Genomic DNA, 15905 nt, shown 5'->3' with positions numbered 1-15905 from the left:
CTTCCATGATGACAGCAAAGGACTGAATGGAATTTGACATAGGGGCCTGCAAGAGGCCCCTCAGGGCATTTCCCAATGGCAAAGGCAAGGGATTACCTTGTCTGTCCCTTGTTGATCTACATTTGTTAGTCCAATGCCTGCCTTTGTCACACCTTCTGCATAATCCAGAAGGGAGGGGCATTTTGTTGGGATTATGTCTTGAAAAAACATTGTTTCTAGGAACGCCCTGTTTACAGTCCCTTTTTAGGTGACCTTGTTTACCACATTTGAAACATGTGACATGATGGTTTTTCTTCAGACCTCTGGAAACCACCTCTCCTATCTAAGCATCAGCATGATCATGAGATCCAATATTGATTATATCTTGGATCCATTCCTCCAAGGGTGCTGATCTTGCCTTTAATGGCCTAAGTACCCTTCTGCATTGTGTGTTAGCATTTTCAAAAGTCAGATATTCAATTATTATTTGTCTAGCTTCTGAATTTGGTATCATTCTATTTACTGTTGAAGTCAATTTTGTAAGAAACCAGTGAAAGTTTCTTTTGGGCCCTGTATAACTTTAGTAAATGACTCAATTTTCTTTCCTACTTCTTAAATTCTGTCCCAAGCATTCAAGGCTGCTGTGCAGCATAAAGCCAGAGTGTAGTATCATATAAAGATTGTCTTTGTATATCAGCATAATCGCCCTCTCCAAGAAGTTGATCTTAGGAAATTTTCATACCTCTATCCCTACTCCATTGTTCAATAGTCTTAGCCTCATCCTTCCACCAGGTCTTCCATTGTAACTGGGGACCAAGACAGCTGTAACCAAATCTCTCCAGTCTTGAGGGATAATTCTATTACAAGTTGACCATGAGTTTAATATCGCTTCACAAAACGTGAGTGCATGCCATATGAGATTATCCCTTCCTTGAATTTCCTCAAATCTAACATTTGCACAGGAGTCCATTCAGCTCTTACAAAGTCTTGGGGGATAACTTTCATTTGATAGTTTCTATAAGATTAGTGGATAGATTAAGTTTGGCTATTTGAAAGCCTCAGGTTGATTCTCTGTAACCATATAATGCAATGCTGAGATTGGTTCTCCTTTGAATTCCTCTGTCTGGGTCTGAATATCTCTATGATCTGTTTTAACAAGCTTTTCTAGAACTTTTATCTTGGCACTCATATTAGCCAACTTTTTGAATGATAAAACAGAAATGACCAAACAAATGATATTTAAATTGACGTTACATAAATCCCATTAACATTAATTATCCTCTCATTTAATTGTTCCATTTAGAGACCATCTAATGTGTTATCAGAGACCAAACTCCTTCCATTATATTGTTTCCCATTTTTTTTTCATGTGGGAAATAAACTCTATTTTAACTAATTCCTCCCTTTAAGAAATCCCAGTTGACTCACCAAGTCTGCTGATAGTGACAACTCAGATGATGGCATGGCAGCAGCCCGAGGAGGGGGCCCAGAGAAAGCCACAGCCCACCAAGAGAGGAAAGAAGAGAGAGCCAGCTGTCTGCACAAGGGGACATGGGAAAGTGGCTAACTCCTGTGGCTTTTGGAGCCCAAATAGTCCATGGAGTTTGCTGCAGAGAAGCTGCAACAAAAATTTAGCTGGTAGGCTAGGAACTCCAGTCCAGGCAAAGTGGAGACTCCAGCTGCATGCAGCTCCAGCCTGAGCCGGGGGCTGCAAAGCTACAGGCAAGCAGCTTTTTCATGAATTTGTGCCACATGTTGGGTGCCAGATGTTGCATGAATCCTAATGGTCTTATAACAAAAACCTGGAGCCAGATATCAGGGTGAAAGCTGAAACATCAGAGAAGCAGAACAAGCCACAGTCACTACCTCTTACAGCACCAATTCCTCAGCCTAAAAGAGAGTAAGTTCCTCTCTCTTTCTGTCTTATATTCCTTTCTCTGCTCAGCCGTATCATTTCCTGTCTCAACTTTCCTAGTCCTGAGATTAAAGATGTGTGATCCCAAGTGCAGAATTAAAGGTGTATGCCACCACTGCCTGACCTCTGTGGATAACTCTGTGGCTGGCTCTGTCCTCTGAAAATGACTTCAGGTTATGTTATGCCACCAGCCACAGGAATATGAAGTAGGAATTCAGCTGATATTGGCAAAGCTATTACCTGGAAAAAGTTATGGGCTTTTCCAGAGGAAAACCAAGACTTAAGGAGTCTTGGTGATATTGGGTTTTGAATGGATTAGCTGTGTCTTGCAATGAATTTTTTGTGTGCTATTGGAGTTCCCCCATTTGACTTTTCCTTCAGGAACTTCTAACAGTGTGATTGATTATTAATTGGGTGCAACTCTCCTTATACATTTGGGATAACTGGATAAATTTCACCATTTGTATTTATTCTTCATTAGCTTACATCTGGCCAGGACCATTCCCTGGACAAAAGTATTTCAACAAATACATCTTTTTATCCAAGGACAAACTGCACATAGATTAACATTAGCTCATCTCATTTACAGATAAGAGAAAATAACCATTAAATCTTCAACTCCTTACCTTCATCCCAGTTTACTTGCACAAGACTTTTTAGAATTCCCTAATTGATCCTAGCCTTTAGTTGACCTTACCAGAGAATTCCCCTTAAGTCACTCCCCCTTTTGGGTTGTAATTGGAAGCTGAAAATTATTGCTTTATGTGTAGATCCTTATCACTTCTCACTGGGACCCTGAAACGTCAAGCCTTGAATTGCTTTGCCAAAGAATTACAGTTTGTGTATATACTGGTTCTCTGAGAGCACTGGAGAGAATGGATTTAGAAGAACAAAGATGAGGACAGGGATGGGAAGAACTAGGTAGACATGATAGAACAGCAGAAGGGACTGAGAGAAGCTAAGAATGAGAACAGAAAAGAAGCTGTGGAGATAGAATTGATTTAGAAGAATAAAGTAAATGGACTAAAGAACTCAGTGTTCTTAGATTCATTTTATGTCCCTCAGATTAGAATCCTCAGGTAGTTGTTAGGATCTTCCATGGACCCTGGGGAAGAACAACAAAAGCAGGACCTTTATTGTTTTCAGTAATGTTAAGATGTTTTGATAATAGCTTTGAAGTGAAAAAAAAACCTTAGAAGACAATCTAAAGTTCACAAGGATACATAGCTGAGTGATAGATTCATTAAGGTTAGGGAGCAAAAACAAAGCAGCCCAATTATTACTAACTGTTGTACCTTCCTTTCTAGGATTGGTTATTGATCAAAGATGATGATTAATTCCTTGTGCCCATTTCTGCCCTCAGTTTCCTGATATAAAAAATTGTTGATGAGTGGGTATGCATTCCTAAAGATTTAAATGATTGTTTATATATATATATATATATATATATATATATATATATATATATATATATATGTGTGTGTGTGTGTGTGTGTGTGTGTATGTATATGTATATATATGTATGTATATGTATATATATATACATATATATATATAAGTTTAGGATTGTGATTCTTTTAAGATTCCTTATAAGGTTACCTTTCAAGATAAATAATAAAGTGGTTGATTCCTTCTTTGTAACCAAAATATGCAGCCTACCAGTAGAAGAACTGCTTGATAAAAATACCCTGCTTGCTCACACTCTGTTAATCTATAACAAGTTACTTAGATGTTAATGCATGTAGATTCTTTTCTTTTCTTTTTTTTTTTTTTTTGGTTTTTTGAGACAGGGTTTCTCTGTGTAGCTTTGCGCCTTTCCTGGGACTCACTTGGTAGCCCAGGCTGGCCTCGAACTCACAGAGATCCGCCTGGCTCTGCCTCCCGAGTGCTGGGATTAAAGGCGTGCGCCACCACCACCCGGCTGCATGTAGATTCTTGGGATGACTTTGTTTAATCATGTAAGGGAAATGGGAAACATGTTTTTTTTTTTAAACCTGTATTCATTATAATCATTCACTTGAAAAATAGAGTGTAACCACATTGTAATTTTTATATTGCTTGAAAGATTCTACTAGAGTATATAAGCTGTAAGGGAAAAAAATAAAGTTAGTTAGAAGTAAAACATCAAGAATAAGAGTTAGAAGAAAAACATCAAGAGTGAGAGAAGGAAAATACCAGGAAAGATGTAGAGAAAAAAATAAGAATACAGAAGAATAAAGAAAAAGTCAGAAGGAAACCACCAAGAGAGAGTGTGTCTTTTCCCTCACTCCCTCAGATAAAAAGTCTTCGTACATTGACTCTGTGGGTCCCCATTGAGCCATGGCTGCTGTGCTTGTGCTCATGGCAGCAGCATTGAGGCAATGCTGCTTTGATAGAGATGTAGCCTCTGCTCAGCTGCTCAACCCGTGAAAGGGGAATAGAAAACAAGTCTGTATTTTGGTGTGTTACTGTTGTCTTAAGGGTTCTGGAAAATTGGCCCCTTTGCTGGGCCCTGGGAATCACCCAGACACCAGGACTAGCCATTGTCCCCATAACAGAAGCCTGTATAGGATAAGGAGTTCAGCCCACACATGATACACACACACACACACACACACACACACACACACACACACACATACACTCACACAGATACACACACATTTTTAAATAAAAACACATCTTGTAAAAAATCAACTGGCCATAAACATATGGACTTGAGGATCCTCAGTTTAATTGGCTTACATCTGTCTATGTTTATGCTAATATCACACTCTTGGTAGCTTTATAGCATGGTTTCCTTTTCAACTGTTATAAATCTATAGTAATGGAAGCAACAGTGATGGAGGGTGCTCAAAATAATGTCTACATGATAAAATACCTTAAAACAATTAGTTCTTTAGGACAGGAAGCACTTAATGTTCAGCTTTATCAGTGGGAAAATGAGGCCATCAAGAAGCAAATGGATGCCAGTGTGGGGGTCATTTCTACAACAACACAGTGTGGAAAATTGTCACATCTACAATAAACTTCTTACAAGACCTTCAGAGACTTCCCACGTGGGGGACCTCTCATCAGAGCCTCACCTGATAGTAGAGGACTAACCAACAGTTGCAGGAATGAAAGCCACATCTTCAAGTGCCACTTTTTCAGGAAAAGCCCCTGACCCTTAGACTAGACCAGATTCCTACAATACACCTAAAACACCATGTAATATCATAAACTAATTTATGTTTAGCTATTGAAATAATTCTACTCAGCTTCTGGCAGGCCACCTATGGTATCAAGTAGATAGATAATCAAGTAATATTATTATATGAGCAGACATGCGAATATATGAATAATTGCAGAGAATGCTCTTTTAGATGCTCCTAAGCAGCAAATTTTGGCAATGTCAAAAACCCATGTGTTATGGGATATTTGTACACTGTGTGAAGATGTATTTGCTGTGATTGGTATAATAAAAAGCTGAATGGCCAATAGCTAGGCAGGAGGCATAGGTGGAATTTCCGGGGAAAGAAATGAAGAGGAGATGAATCTGGGCGCACAGGAGATGCCAGTGGGCCTTAAAGAAGTCAGACATACAGATCAGAGGCAACCAAGTCACATGACAGAACGTAGATTAAAATAAATGGGTTAATTTAAGTTATAAGAACTAGTGGGACAAGTCTAAGATAAAGCCGAGCTTTCTCAATTAATAATAATATCTTGTCATTATTTGGGAGCTGGCTGGCCAGACAGAAAAAGACTCATTACATCATGGAAACCTGGAATCCAGGGCTGAATACACAGAAGTCACGACTTTGGGCGTGAGTGTATTTGGATCATCTTTTTAAGGAAACTTTCTCATTGAGCTGGTGATTACTTTACTTCACAGCTGGTGATTTTGAACTTCTGATCCTTTAGCACCTCCATCCTGAGTGCTGGGATTACATGTCCCACTATACAATGCTAGGGACTGAACCAGAGCTTTGTGCACACTAGGCTAAGCACTCTATCAACTGAGCTACAGCCTCAGCTGAGAAATAGAATATATGTACCCTGGGTCAAGAATTTTTCTTGTAGGCTAGAGAGATGGCTCAGAGGTTAAGAGCACTGAGTGCTCTTCCAGAGGACGTGGTTGATTCCCAGAACCCACGTGGCAGCTCACAACTGTCTGTAACTCCAAGATCTGACACTCTCACACAGACATACATGTAGGCAAAACACCAATGTACATAAAATAAAAATATATAAATTATTTTTAAAAATTTAAAAATCATTATACGCATTAAAAAAAAGAACTCTTCTTGAACAAAATTATCCTAATGAAATAGAGTTGCATGCTGAGATTTCTGTACATACAAGGATATAGTTATATATGACAGATTCTGAGAAATGTGTTGTTAGGTCATCTTGCCAATATGTGAACATCAGAGAGTATTTTTTACACAAAATAAGATGTAGTTGTTGTTGTTGTTTTATTCTTTAGGGCCCCGACACCCAGCTCCCAAATAAAAACACAGACACTTATTTTTACTTATGAATGCCTGGCCTTAGCTTGGCTTGTTTCTAGCCAGCTTTTCTAACAACTTAAATTATCCCATTCGTTTTTAAATATGTTTTATCTCTAGGATTTTTACCTTTCTTTATTCTCAATACCTTTCTTTCCTTCTTACTCCATGGCTGGCTGTGTGGCTGTGTGGCTAGCTGTGTGGCAGGCTGTGTGGCTGGCTGGCTGGCTGGCTGTGTGGCAGGCTGTGTGGCTGGCTGTGTGGCTGTGTGGCAGGCTGTGTGGCAGGCTGTGTGGCTGTGTGGCTGTGTGGCTGGCTGTGTGGCTGGTTGTGTGGCTGTGTGGCTGGCCCCTGGTGTCCCCCTCTCCTCCTTTTCTCGATCCTCACTCTTCTTTCCTACACTTCTTTATTTATCCTCTCTGCCCACCAGCCCCACCTATACCTCTTTCCTGCCTAGCTATTGGCCATTCAGCTCCTTATTAGACTAATCAGATGTTTTAGACAGGCAAATTAGCACAGCTTTACAGAGTTAAACAAATGCAAACTTTTCATCATTAAACAAATATTCCACAACATAAATGAATATAAAACATCTTAAACTAATATTCCACAACACTAAGATATCTACGGCTTTACCAAGCACTAAAACTATAGCTCGAAAGGTTGGCTACATAGTTTTCCTGTTGAGAATCTGGTCCACAGGGAGCAGGCTCAGTGCCTCCTGGGAGCATATTGGAGATATAGATCCACTTAGAACCTGGAACTGAACAAATTCCAGACTTTTCAGGTCATTCCCAAGTGTATTATTGTCAGAGAAATGAGTAGTACCAAGATGTGTTAGTCAGTTCTTCAAGAAATTACGATGGTGTCTATCTATCCAAGTCTATTTCTAAAGAGAAAGAGATTGATTTTTAAGGATTCAGATCATGCCTAGGTGGTGGCACGTGCCTTTAATCCCAGCACTCAGGAGGCAGAGGCAGGTGGATCTCTGTGAGTTCAATACCAGCCTGGTCTCTATGGTGACTTGTAGGAAAGCCAGGGCTGTGTATATAGTGATCCAGTTTTTTTTTTCTTTTTAAAAGAAAAGAAATCATGTCACATCATTCTAAGGGCTGGCTAGTCTGAAATCTATAAACCAAAGCCAGGAAGCTGAAATTCCAAGAAGAGTGGATATTGTATCAAAAATCAAGAAAGGCCTCCATGTTGTAGTCTTCAGGCAGAATTCTGTTTGCTGGGACAAAGCCTGGTCTTCCTCTTGAGGCAGACTTCCCCATCCGAGGTTCACCCACATGATGAAAGGTAGCACAAGCAAAAAGCACAGCAATCTGGATGCTGCCACGGAGGGGTTCTGTCTGCCTGTTTCCGTAAACACAGCAGGAAGTGGTGTGGGAGCGCTACTCTCGGCTCCAGTGGCGAGAAGCTTAGAAGATAAAAAGGGAGGAAAAGCAAGAAAGTAAGAGGGAGGCATCTTGTCTTGTTGCCACGGGTTCCTGAGGGAATTTTTCATGACTTTTCTTCCAGGAAAAAAAAGTCCGGGGGAGATGAATGATGAATGGATGGGTAAACACACAGAGGACGGAGAGGTGAAGGCTTGGGGTCAGCAAAGCTGGGCTCTCTGGCCTTACCCCTTTCACACACAGCAGTGTCTGTAGTTTGGCTCACACAGTGCCCAACCACATACCATCAGACATAGTCTTGTTGGTCTTCTGGACACGTTACTCCTATAGAAAACAGAGGCCTCAAAACCAGAGGGGAGGGGGTCTTGAAATTCCCCACAGTGCATTCCTCACATGGCAAAAACAAAAAAAGGCGTGGTGTTTCGAAGACTGGGTTCCTGGTCCACTCCTCACAGCTTTCTCCAGCGCTGAGTAGTGTCTGACACAGACTGGATGAGCCAGAGGAGTCAGTGAATGAAAATTCTTCAGTAGATTGTCAACATAAGAGCCTGGTCCAAGGCCACCTCTCCGTATGACCCTGCAGGCGACAACTGTTGTTTTTGACAGTTCTGAGTCCACTCCCTTCATCTCAGCCCCCAGCACTGCTATCTCAGGTTCTGGCTTCTACAGAGCAGCAGCTTCTAGGGGCAAATAAACAACCTTTTCCCTCTTGTCTTGGAAACACGTTTGTGACAAGGTCTCCGGGAAGGGAAGAAGAGCAACAGAGCAGCCCACACCCCACTCCCCCAGCCGGGCAACCCCTGCAGCAGAGCCAGAAGCTTGGTGTTCTCCATCCAAGGGCCTGTCTCTGGAGGAGCCTCTGAGGAGAACGTTTCAGCTTTGTCCTGGCACCAGGCACTTAGTTCTCCAAAAAGTTTATGTTACAATATCCAAAAAGATGTTTGGCTATTTTATGGCTCAAATATTTCTGCCAGAATGTTTTAGGCCAAGCAATTATTAGTTACTTTCTCTTCACTGAAATAATGGGAGTATAAATCTGAAACTGGTATTTTCTCTCTAAAATAAGGAGAGAATAGAACATACTTTACCATCTCCAAATCCATGGCTTCCTCACAGCTGATAACTTCATCTTCTGTGTAGGAATCTGAGATTTGGTCTCTGCTTAGCTGAGAGGTGGTGGCTCCCCTTTGCCTCCATGCCCTTGGCTGGTTAGGAAGTTGGGGAGACTGGCCCCACCAGTGCACTCCAAGCTCATGTCCCAGTAGACACTATGGCTGTCGACAAGGAGGAGATTCTTCCCAGCTGCTAATGGAGCAGACCAGCTACATGGCAAGACCACTTGCACATGTAAAGGGCCTTGTGTGGAGAAAGAGTGGCCATGTGAATGGAGGCCAAAGTGCAGAGCAGAGCGTGGCTGGGTAGAGGTCAGGCTGACCACACTGTGATGACTTCTCACCAAGCTTCCGTCTGCTGCTCCTTCTATAACTATACCTCTGCATTAGTCTGCTCAGAGCACACAGATGTATGTGCAGGACCAGACCCTCTGTGACAGACATATCAAGCTTAAAGCAGATGTGGTACAAGCCGTGCTCCTGTACCATTTCCAGCTGTTTCTCTCATTCTAGAAGCACCGTGGCCAGTGACTAAGAAGTAATGTAATGACTTTGGTCAGACTCATATATCCTTTGCAATCTCTCAGTGACCCCAAAGGAACGTTGCTCAGTTAGAATAAATTGGAGTAAAAAGCAGAGATTCCCCTCAAAACACCATGGAGCATTCTACTTCACTCATTTAGCTGAAGCCCACAGCTCTCACTCTGCCTTGTGTGGTACTCGCCCACACACATTTATTATCCCGTCTGAGAAACACAGACAGGGTCTTAGCCATCAGTGTATCCTATCCTATACAATATAACATACTGAATATGTAGAATGTAGAATATGGTCCAACAAAAGTTTTTTAATGGACCAAGCAATTGCTGAATGAATTGTTTATACAATGTAAATTATAATGGGGGAGTGTCAATATGGCCAGTTCAAAATTGCCATATTTATGAAAACATTTGGATAACCAAGCATTTTTTAAATAGCTTTATTTTTCCAGTGAGAGTGAGGAACTAACACACAAGCAGAGGGAGCCTGCGGATGCCAGGAAAGCAAGCATGTTCTGCCAGCTTCACATTTGCTGTACAATGACTCAGAGCTCTGATCAGCCAGCAACAGGCTGGCCGGGCTTGAACGTGTGTCCTTGTTGTTGAGCAGTTTCTTGTTCTTTTCCTCATCCGGTGGCCACGTCAATCACAGCTTCCCCTGGGCTATAATGGAGCACTCCTCCCTTAATGATTGAGAGAACATGGTGCTTCCTTTTTACAGCACAGTGGTGCTCAGAGCTTCTTGGCTCACCCACACTAATTCACTGGACAGTGGCTTCTAGCTAGAGCTTAAGCTTTGTGCTTTATTCTTATCCAAAGACCAAATCAGAGTTTCTGAATAACTTGTGAACTCTGTGTGTGATAGAGAGTGGAGGAGAAACGTCAGTTAAGTGTGGTTTCCAAAATGTGTGAAACTTCTTCAAAAAAAATTTTTTTTCAGGAATGGGAAGAGTGATGGTCTCTCATCTGATTGAGAATTGTCGCCAGATGTTTCATTTTTACTACCTAAAGTCCTTTATACATTTCACCTGCAAGAACCTTATATTAAACAGTAGACATTAAAAAGCATGCATTCTTATCTTTTTTTCCTCTTCACTATGGCCAAGATAGTTACGTGAAACAACTAACTATATGAACACCATTTCAGTGCTACATGCCTGATTTAGAAGATAAATGAAAGGATTTCTATAACCCAGCATTTTTTTCAGTACAATTGAGCTGTAGTTCTGGAAGGACTAGGTTAAATTACTTCCCCTAAGGGCTGAGCTATGACAAGCGATAACTGTACAGTTTTTCTGACCTATGGTTCTCCTAGAAGCCCGGCCTCCCTGTCAAATGACACTTAAAACCATATGATTTGTTTTCAAATCCTAAAGGCAAATTTAAAAAATTACAACCTAAGTATCACTTCAAGATTGATGTCTAAGGGTCCGGTCTTTAGTTCCTGTAACCGTGCCTTTGCTCAGCCATCATAGACAGGGAGACCTGCCTCCCACCTGGCACTCTCCTGTGCACAGAAGGAGAGTTTTGCCCTTTAGAACCCTAATCTACACATATTTTCCATTTTGAAATTTTGACAGAACTGAGAACATATCTGTAAGAGCTCTGAAATGAACTGGGAACTAAATGCTTTAAAAATCATTTTACTCACCTATTAGTCATTTATGAGGATATTTGAGAAAGACTCAGAGGAAGTTAACCATATGGATAGCTGCAGAAACAGCGTTCTAAGCAGGGAGAACAGCCAGTGCAAACCCCCAAGGGCCGGAGGAGGCCTGTTGTTGGGGCAGAATTGGCAAGATGGAGTCAGGAAGATGATGTCAGAGAGGCAACTGGAGGACAAAGCGATTACACAGGCTTCATTCTTCCACGGCTTTGTTTGACTGAGCCAGTAAGAAGCAGAGGAAGGGTACTGGCTTGGTCTTTAAAAGGTGGCTCCAGACACTGTGTTGAGAACAGCCGTGTAGAAGGCAGGGGTGAAAACACGGAGACCAGCTGAGAAGAAACAACACTAACACCCAGGAGGAAATGGGACAGGCCCTTGCAAACAGGGTGGAGGCAGCCAGAGGCTGGGTAGACTGTGTAGTTAGTAGACTAGACTTCACACATCACAGGGAGCGGGCTCAAGGGCATCATCCCAGTTTGGTAGGTCTACCATAACAAAACAGTACAAAGTAAGTTACAAACAGACAGCCAGCTCGGCCTGGTAGGAGGGGACTGGACCTACCTGGACTGAGTCTACCAGGTTGATCTCAGTCCGCAGGGGAGGCTTTGCCCTGGAGGAGGTGGGAATGGGGGATGGGCTGGGGGGAAGGTGAGGGGGGCGGGAGGGGGGAGAACAAGGGAATCCGTGGCTGATATGTAGAACTGAATTGTATTGCAAAATAAAAATAAAAATAAAAACAAAAACAAAAACAACAACAAAAAACAGAACGCACCCTTTCCCAGTTCTAGAGGCTGAAGTTTGAACCAAGTGTCCACAGGCCTGAGACCTTCTGAGGCTGTGAAGGCAGGATCCACTCCAGTTCTTTCTCTTTGGCCCTCTGGTAGCTCCCATCTTACTAGTGTTCTTCCTGTCTCTGTGTCCATACCCAATTTTTCATTTTTTATAAGGACACCAGTCATACTAGACCAGGACCCACCCCAATGACTTCATCTTAAGTATATTTGTAATGATACTATTCCTAGATAAGGGATGTCTAGGGTGCTTGTGGTTGGGACTTCAATATATGAATTTGCTGGTCACCTAATTCAATCCATAACAAATGACACCAACATTCTCAACCTAAATAGAGAGAACTGTCACTGACTGAGATAAGGGACAATGAGGTATTACTTTTAGAGCAGGAATATTTTCCTTAAGAGATAAGAATCCAAGCCAGGAGTGTTAGCTCATGCCTATAATCCTAACACTTGAGAGGCCGAGGCAGAAGGATTACCCTGAGTTCAAGGACAGCCTGAGCTACAGAGTAAGACTCTGTCTCAAAAGCAAAACAAAATAAGTAAATAAAAAGCTTATGAGTACAAGATTTGGGAGAAAATCGGCTCTGAGACTTATTCATATATAAAATATACATACAGCTTTATAGATACAAAAACATAAATACTCCTACATACATGGTTACAAGTATGTATGTGTAGAGTGTGTATGTGAAATATCCATATGTACACATACTTGTGTAATATCAAGTTATGAGATGAAGTCACCAAGGCTCTAGGCAAGGCCTGAGAAGGAAGGGGGAGCCAGAACTGGACCCTGGACTTTCAGTGACTGGTGTCAGAGAGAAAAGTGACTTAAGCCAGGCGGTGGTGGCATACACCTTTAATCTTAGCACTTGGGAGGCTGAGGCAGGAGGATCTCTGTGAGTTTGAGGACAGCTTGGTCTACAGCAAGATCCAGGACAGCCAGGGCTACACAGAGAAACCCTGTCTCAAAACAAAAAGCAAACAACAAAAGAAAGTGGCTTAGACAGGAAGTATGGTCAGAAACGAGCTCAGCAGCATACTCTTGTTTCTGAGTATTAAAATGAACATGCGTGGAGCCACACCGTAAGGATGTACAAGTACGTGGAGGTTTAAGGAACCAGATAATGTTGGGAGGTTGCTTGGAGGGAGGGTGGCAGTGGAGTAAAGGGTGTGAGTCCCATTAGAGGGCCATGTTCAGCCAGATGAGGGAAGCTGCCAGGGACTGAGGAATGAGACCAAATCAGCTCTTGCTATCTGAGTTCCAAAATAAGCAAAATAAAGGAAAATCAAGCTAATATGAAATAAAAATAGAAATCCTTGCTTATGTTTCTTCCCCTGGGTGTTTTTTCTTCGCTGCACAAAGCTAAAGAACAAACATTGGAAACTCGTCCTTTTAATGAGAGTAGTCACAAATAGTCACAAAATTATTGACTTCTGACAGTTTGATATGAGTCCCTGAAAAGACAACGATTGCATGAAACCTTCTTACCATGGGTAGAAATAAAAGACTGAAATATTTCCTGTCAAATTCTAAAGACAAAGGATTACTTAACAAAGAAACCCACTCTCCTCCACCTTTCATAAGACACTTAATGATAGCGTTACTATGGAAATAAGCACCGAGAGGAACTGGGGACCCATAACCTCAGCCTCACTGCAGAAACCACATCTCTGGCTTTTCTAGGGAAAAAAAAAAGTCACTGAGATTGGCCCAAACAATTCAGAACAATAACAATATCAAATATCAAATATCAAAACATTAACAATATCAGCTAAAGCTAAGCATGCCAGCCTTTGATTCCTCCTTATACACTCATCAGAATGTGTTGTAATATGCGTACGTGCACATGCACACACACACACACACATTCAAATACACGTATGTGCACATACCCATGCAAAGATGCATACACATGTACACTCACACATGCATGCACACACGAACACACAGGCACACACACAGCCATTAGAGCATTCCTCTATTTTATCCAGTCCAAGTCTTCACACTGGCAAAGCAGGAAGCAGACTCAATTGAGCTTCTGGAGCGTTAGGGATCGCTTTGTGGGCTGTCACATCAGTGGCTCCTCTTCTTGGTATCAGAGACCAAATGCCTAGCAAGAAGCAACCTGGCAGAGGGAAGGTTACGGTCATCCTGGGGGGAGGTGGGGTGGTGGGTCACTCAGTGGCACCAGAGTATGTGGCAATGCTTGCTCACATTTCGGTGGACGCAAATACTGGACATTGGCAGCTGGGCAGTACAAACCCCAAGGCCACCCCACCTCACCCTCAGAGACCCACTTCCTCCTATCTCCCAATGATCCCACAGCCTTCCAAAAACAGTGGCCTCCAGCTGGGAACTCAAACACACGAGCCTGTGGGAGACATTTTATATCCAAACAGTAGCAGTCACAGATACGTTCAAAGCAAATTTAGGTAGGTGATAGAAGGTGAGCCTTTCTCTTCAGCCTTGGAAATAGAGAGATCTTATTCTTTTACCAAAAGAAAACCCTGCATTCAGGCTCAAAACAAAATGAATTTGGTCACTGCTTTGGTAACAGCAGTGTTATTTAACAAATACTTTCGTGCCTATGATGGTGCTGTATAGCATCTGTGAATGATAATTCCTGGACAGAAGCTGGGTCCCCAAAGGTTGATTGACCAGAATTTCAGTGAAATTGACAGGTTGGAATGGTGCAGAACTCAATGACAATCTCTCCTGGGCTGTTCTTAGCCTCCTAAAGAGCCATCCTTTGCCCGCCTCTATCAGACCTAACATCCCCATAAAGAGATAAAAACGTTACGAATATATTAACCTAACAAATCCTATTCTCTACCACCAACAGGCCAAGACTGCCCTCGGACAGCATCCGAAGCCCAGGGCTGAGTGCGCTCCACTGCGCTGTAGCTTCATACTCAGGTTCCCACCAGTGCATTGGAGAAGCACTGGATTGTGCCTGTTTCTTCTCTTGTTACTGTATAAACAGCACAACACTGCTTCTACATTGGAACACTGAATCAGGACAGCCTAAATCTGTATTTCTGGGCCATCATCACTAATATTTGGCTTCAGAATAAATAATCTCTTTGTCCGTTTGGGTGAGAGCTATGTTTTTGGGGTGGACACATTTAACCTTAAAATGATAAAGAAAACACAAATTAAAAAAAACAAAGTGCCTTGTTTAATGCCAAGCTGACAAAACACTGGGCATATTTATGACACTAATAAGCACATGTTGATGTGGAGTGCAAGCTGGCAACCTTTGCAGAGTAGGATGGTCTTAAAAATAACTACATCCTTTCATTAACCGTCACATTCCCAGAAGCTTATGACATATGCAAAAATATGGCCATAAGGAACTTCACCACAGGCTTTATGTTTATAAATTTTGACAGGCTAGTAATGAATGGTTAAGTAAATAAATAAAAATTAGAAGAGAACACTAGTTCAACTGAGGTCACCACTAAATATTTAATGAAGAAAGCTGTGTACTTTATGGGATATTGAATGAAAGGTATGCACTCTGTACCACACATTTTAATAAAGGAATGTAGACATGTGTAGAGTGAATACCAGAAAGCTATGCCATGAGATGTTGGTAAAATTTGCTATTTGAGTGGTGAAGTTTCAAGTGGTTTAAAAACATTTCTTCTTTTTCTTTATATATGTTCACATTTTTATATATCTAATAAGAAAAGTCTTCCTTAAGTGAGCTGGCTGATCAGGTAAAGGTGCATGGCACAAAACCCTGGCCACTCGGGTCCCAATGCTGGAACCCACATGGTAGAAACAGAGAACTGCCTTCACCAAACTGTCCTCTGATCTCCACACACACACTGTGTGTGGCATGTGTGCACCCACCCCCACACCTCACAACACATACACACATAGAGTGGAATGTGTGTTCCCACCCCCACATCTCACAACACACACACATGCACACACACACACAGGCATTTGTGCACCCCCACATCTCACAACACACATACACACAGACACTGGCATGTGTGCACCCATAACCACACCT

General features: G+C 42.0%; 1 protein-coding gene and 1 non-coding gene across 7 annotated transcripts in view; both read right to left on the bottom strand.

Moving 5' to 3' along the window:
• Fbxl13 (F-box and leucine rich repeat protein 13) overlaps window positions 1-15905 on the bottom strand; it is a 207044-nt gene that overhangs the window by 51450 nt on the left and 139689 nt on the right. The gene's annotated exons all lie outside the window — the stretch shown is intronic.
• Window positions 4391-4470, bottom strand: LOC131907560 (small nucleolar RNA SNORD86). The gene has a single exon (XR_009378463.1). It is a non-coding gene; the product is annotated as a small nucleolar RNA SNORD86 (small nucleolar RNA).

The sequence above is a fragment of the Peromyscus eremicus genome, chromosome 3, assembly GCF_949786415.1.
Source record: "Peromyscus eremicus chromosome 3, PerEre_H2_v1, whole genome shotgun sequence".
NCBI classification, from domain to species: domain Eukaryota; kingdom Metazoa; phylum Chordata; class Mammalia; order Rodentia; family Cricetidae; genus Peromyscus; species Peromyscus eremicus.
Note: the sequence above shows the minus strand (reverse complement) of the source record. Positions and strands in the feature narration are given on the sequence as shown.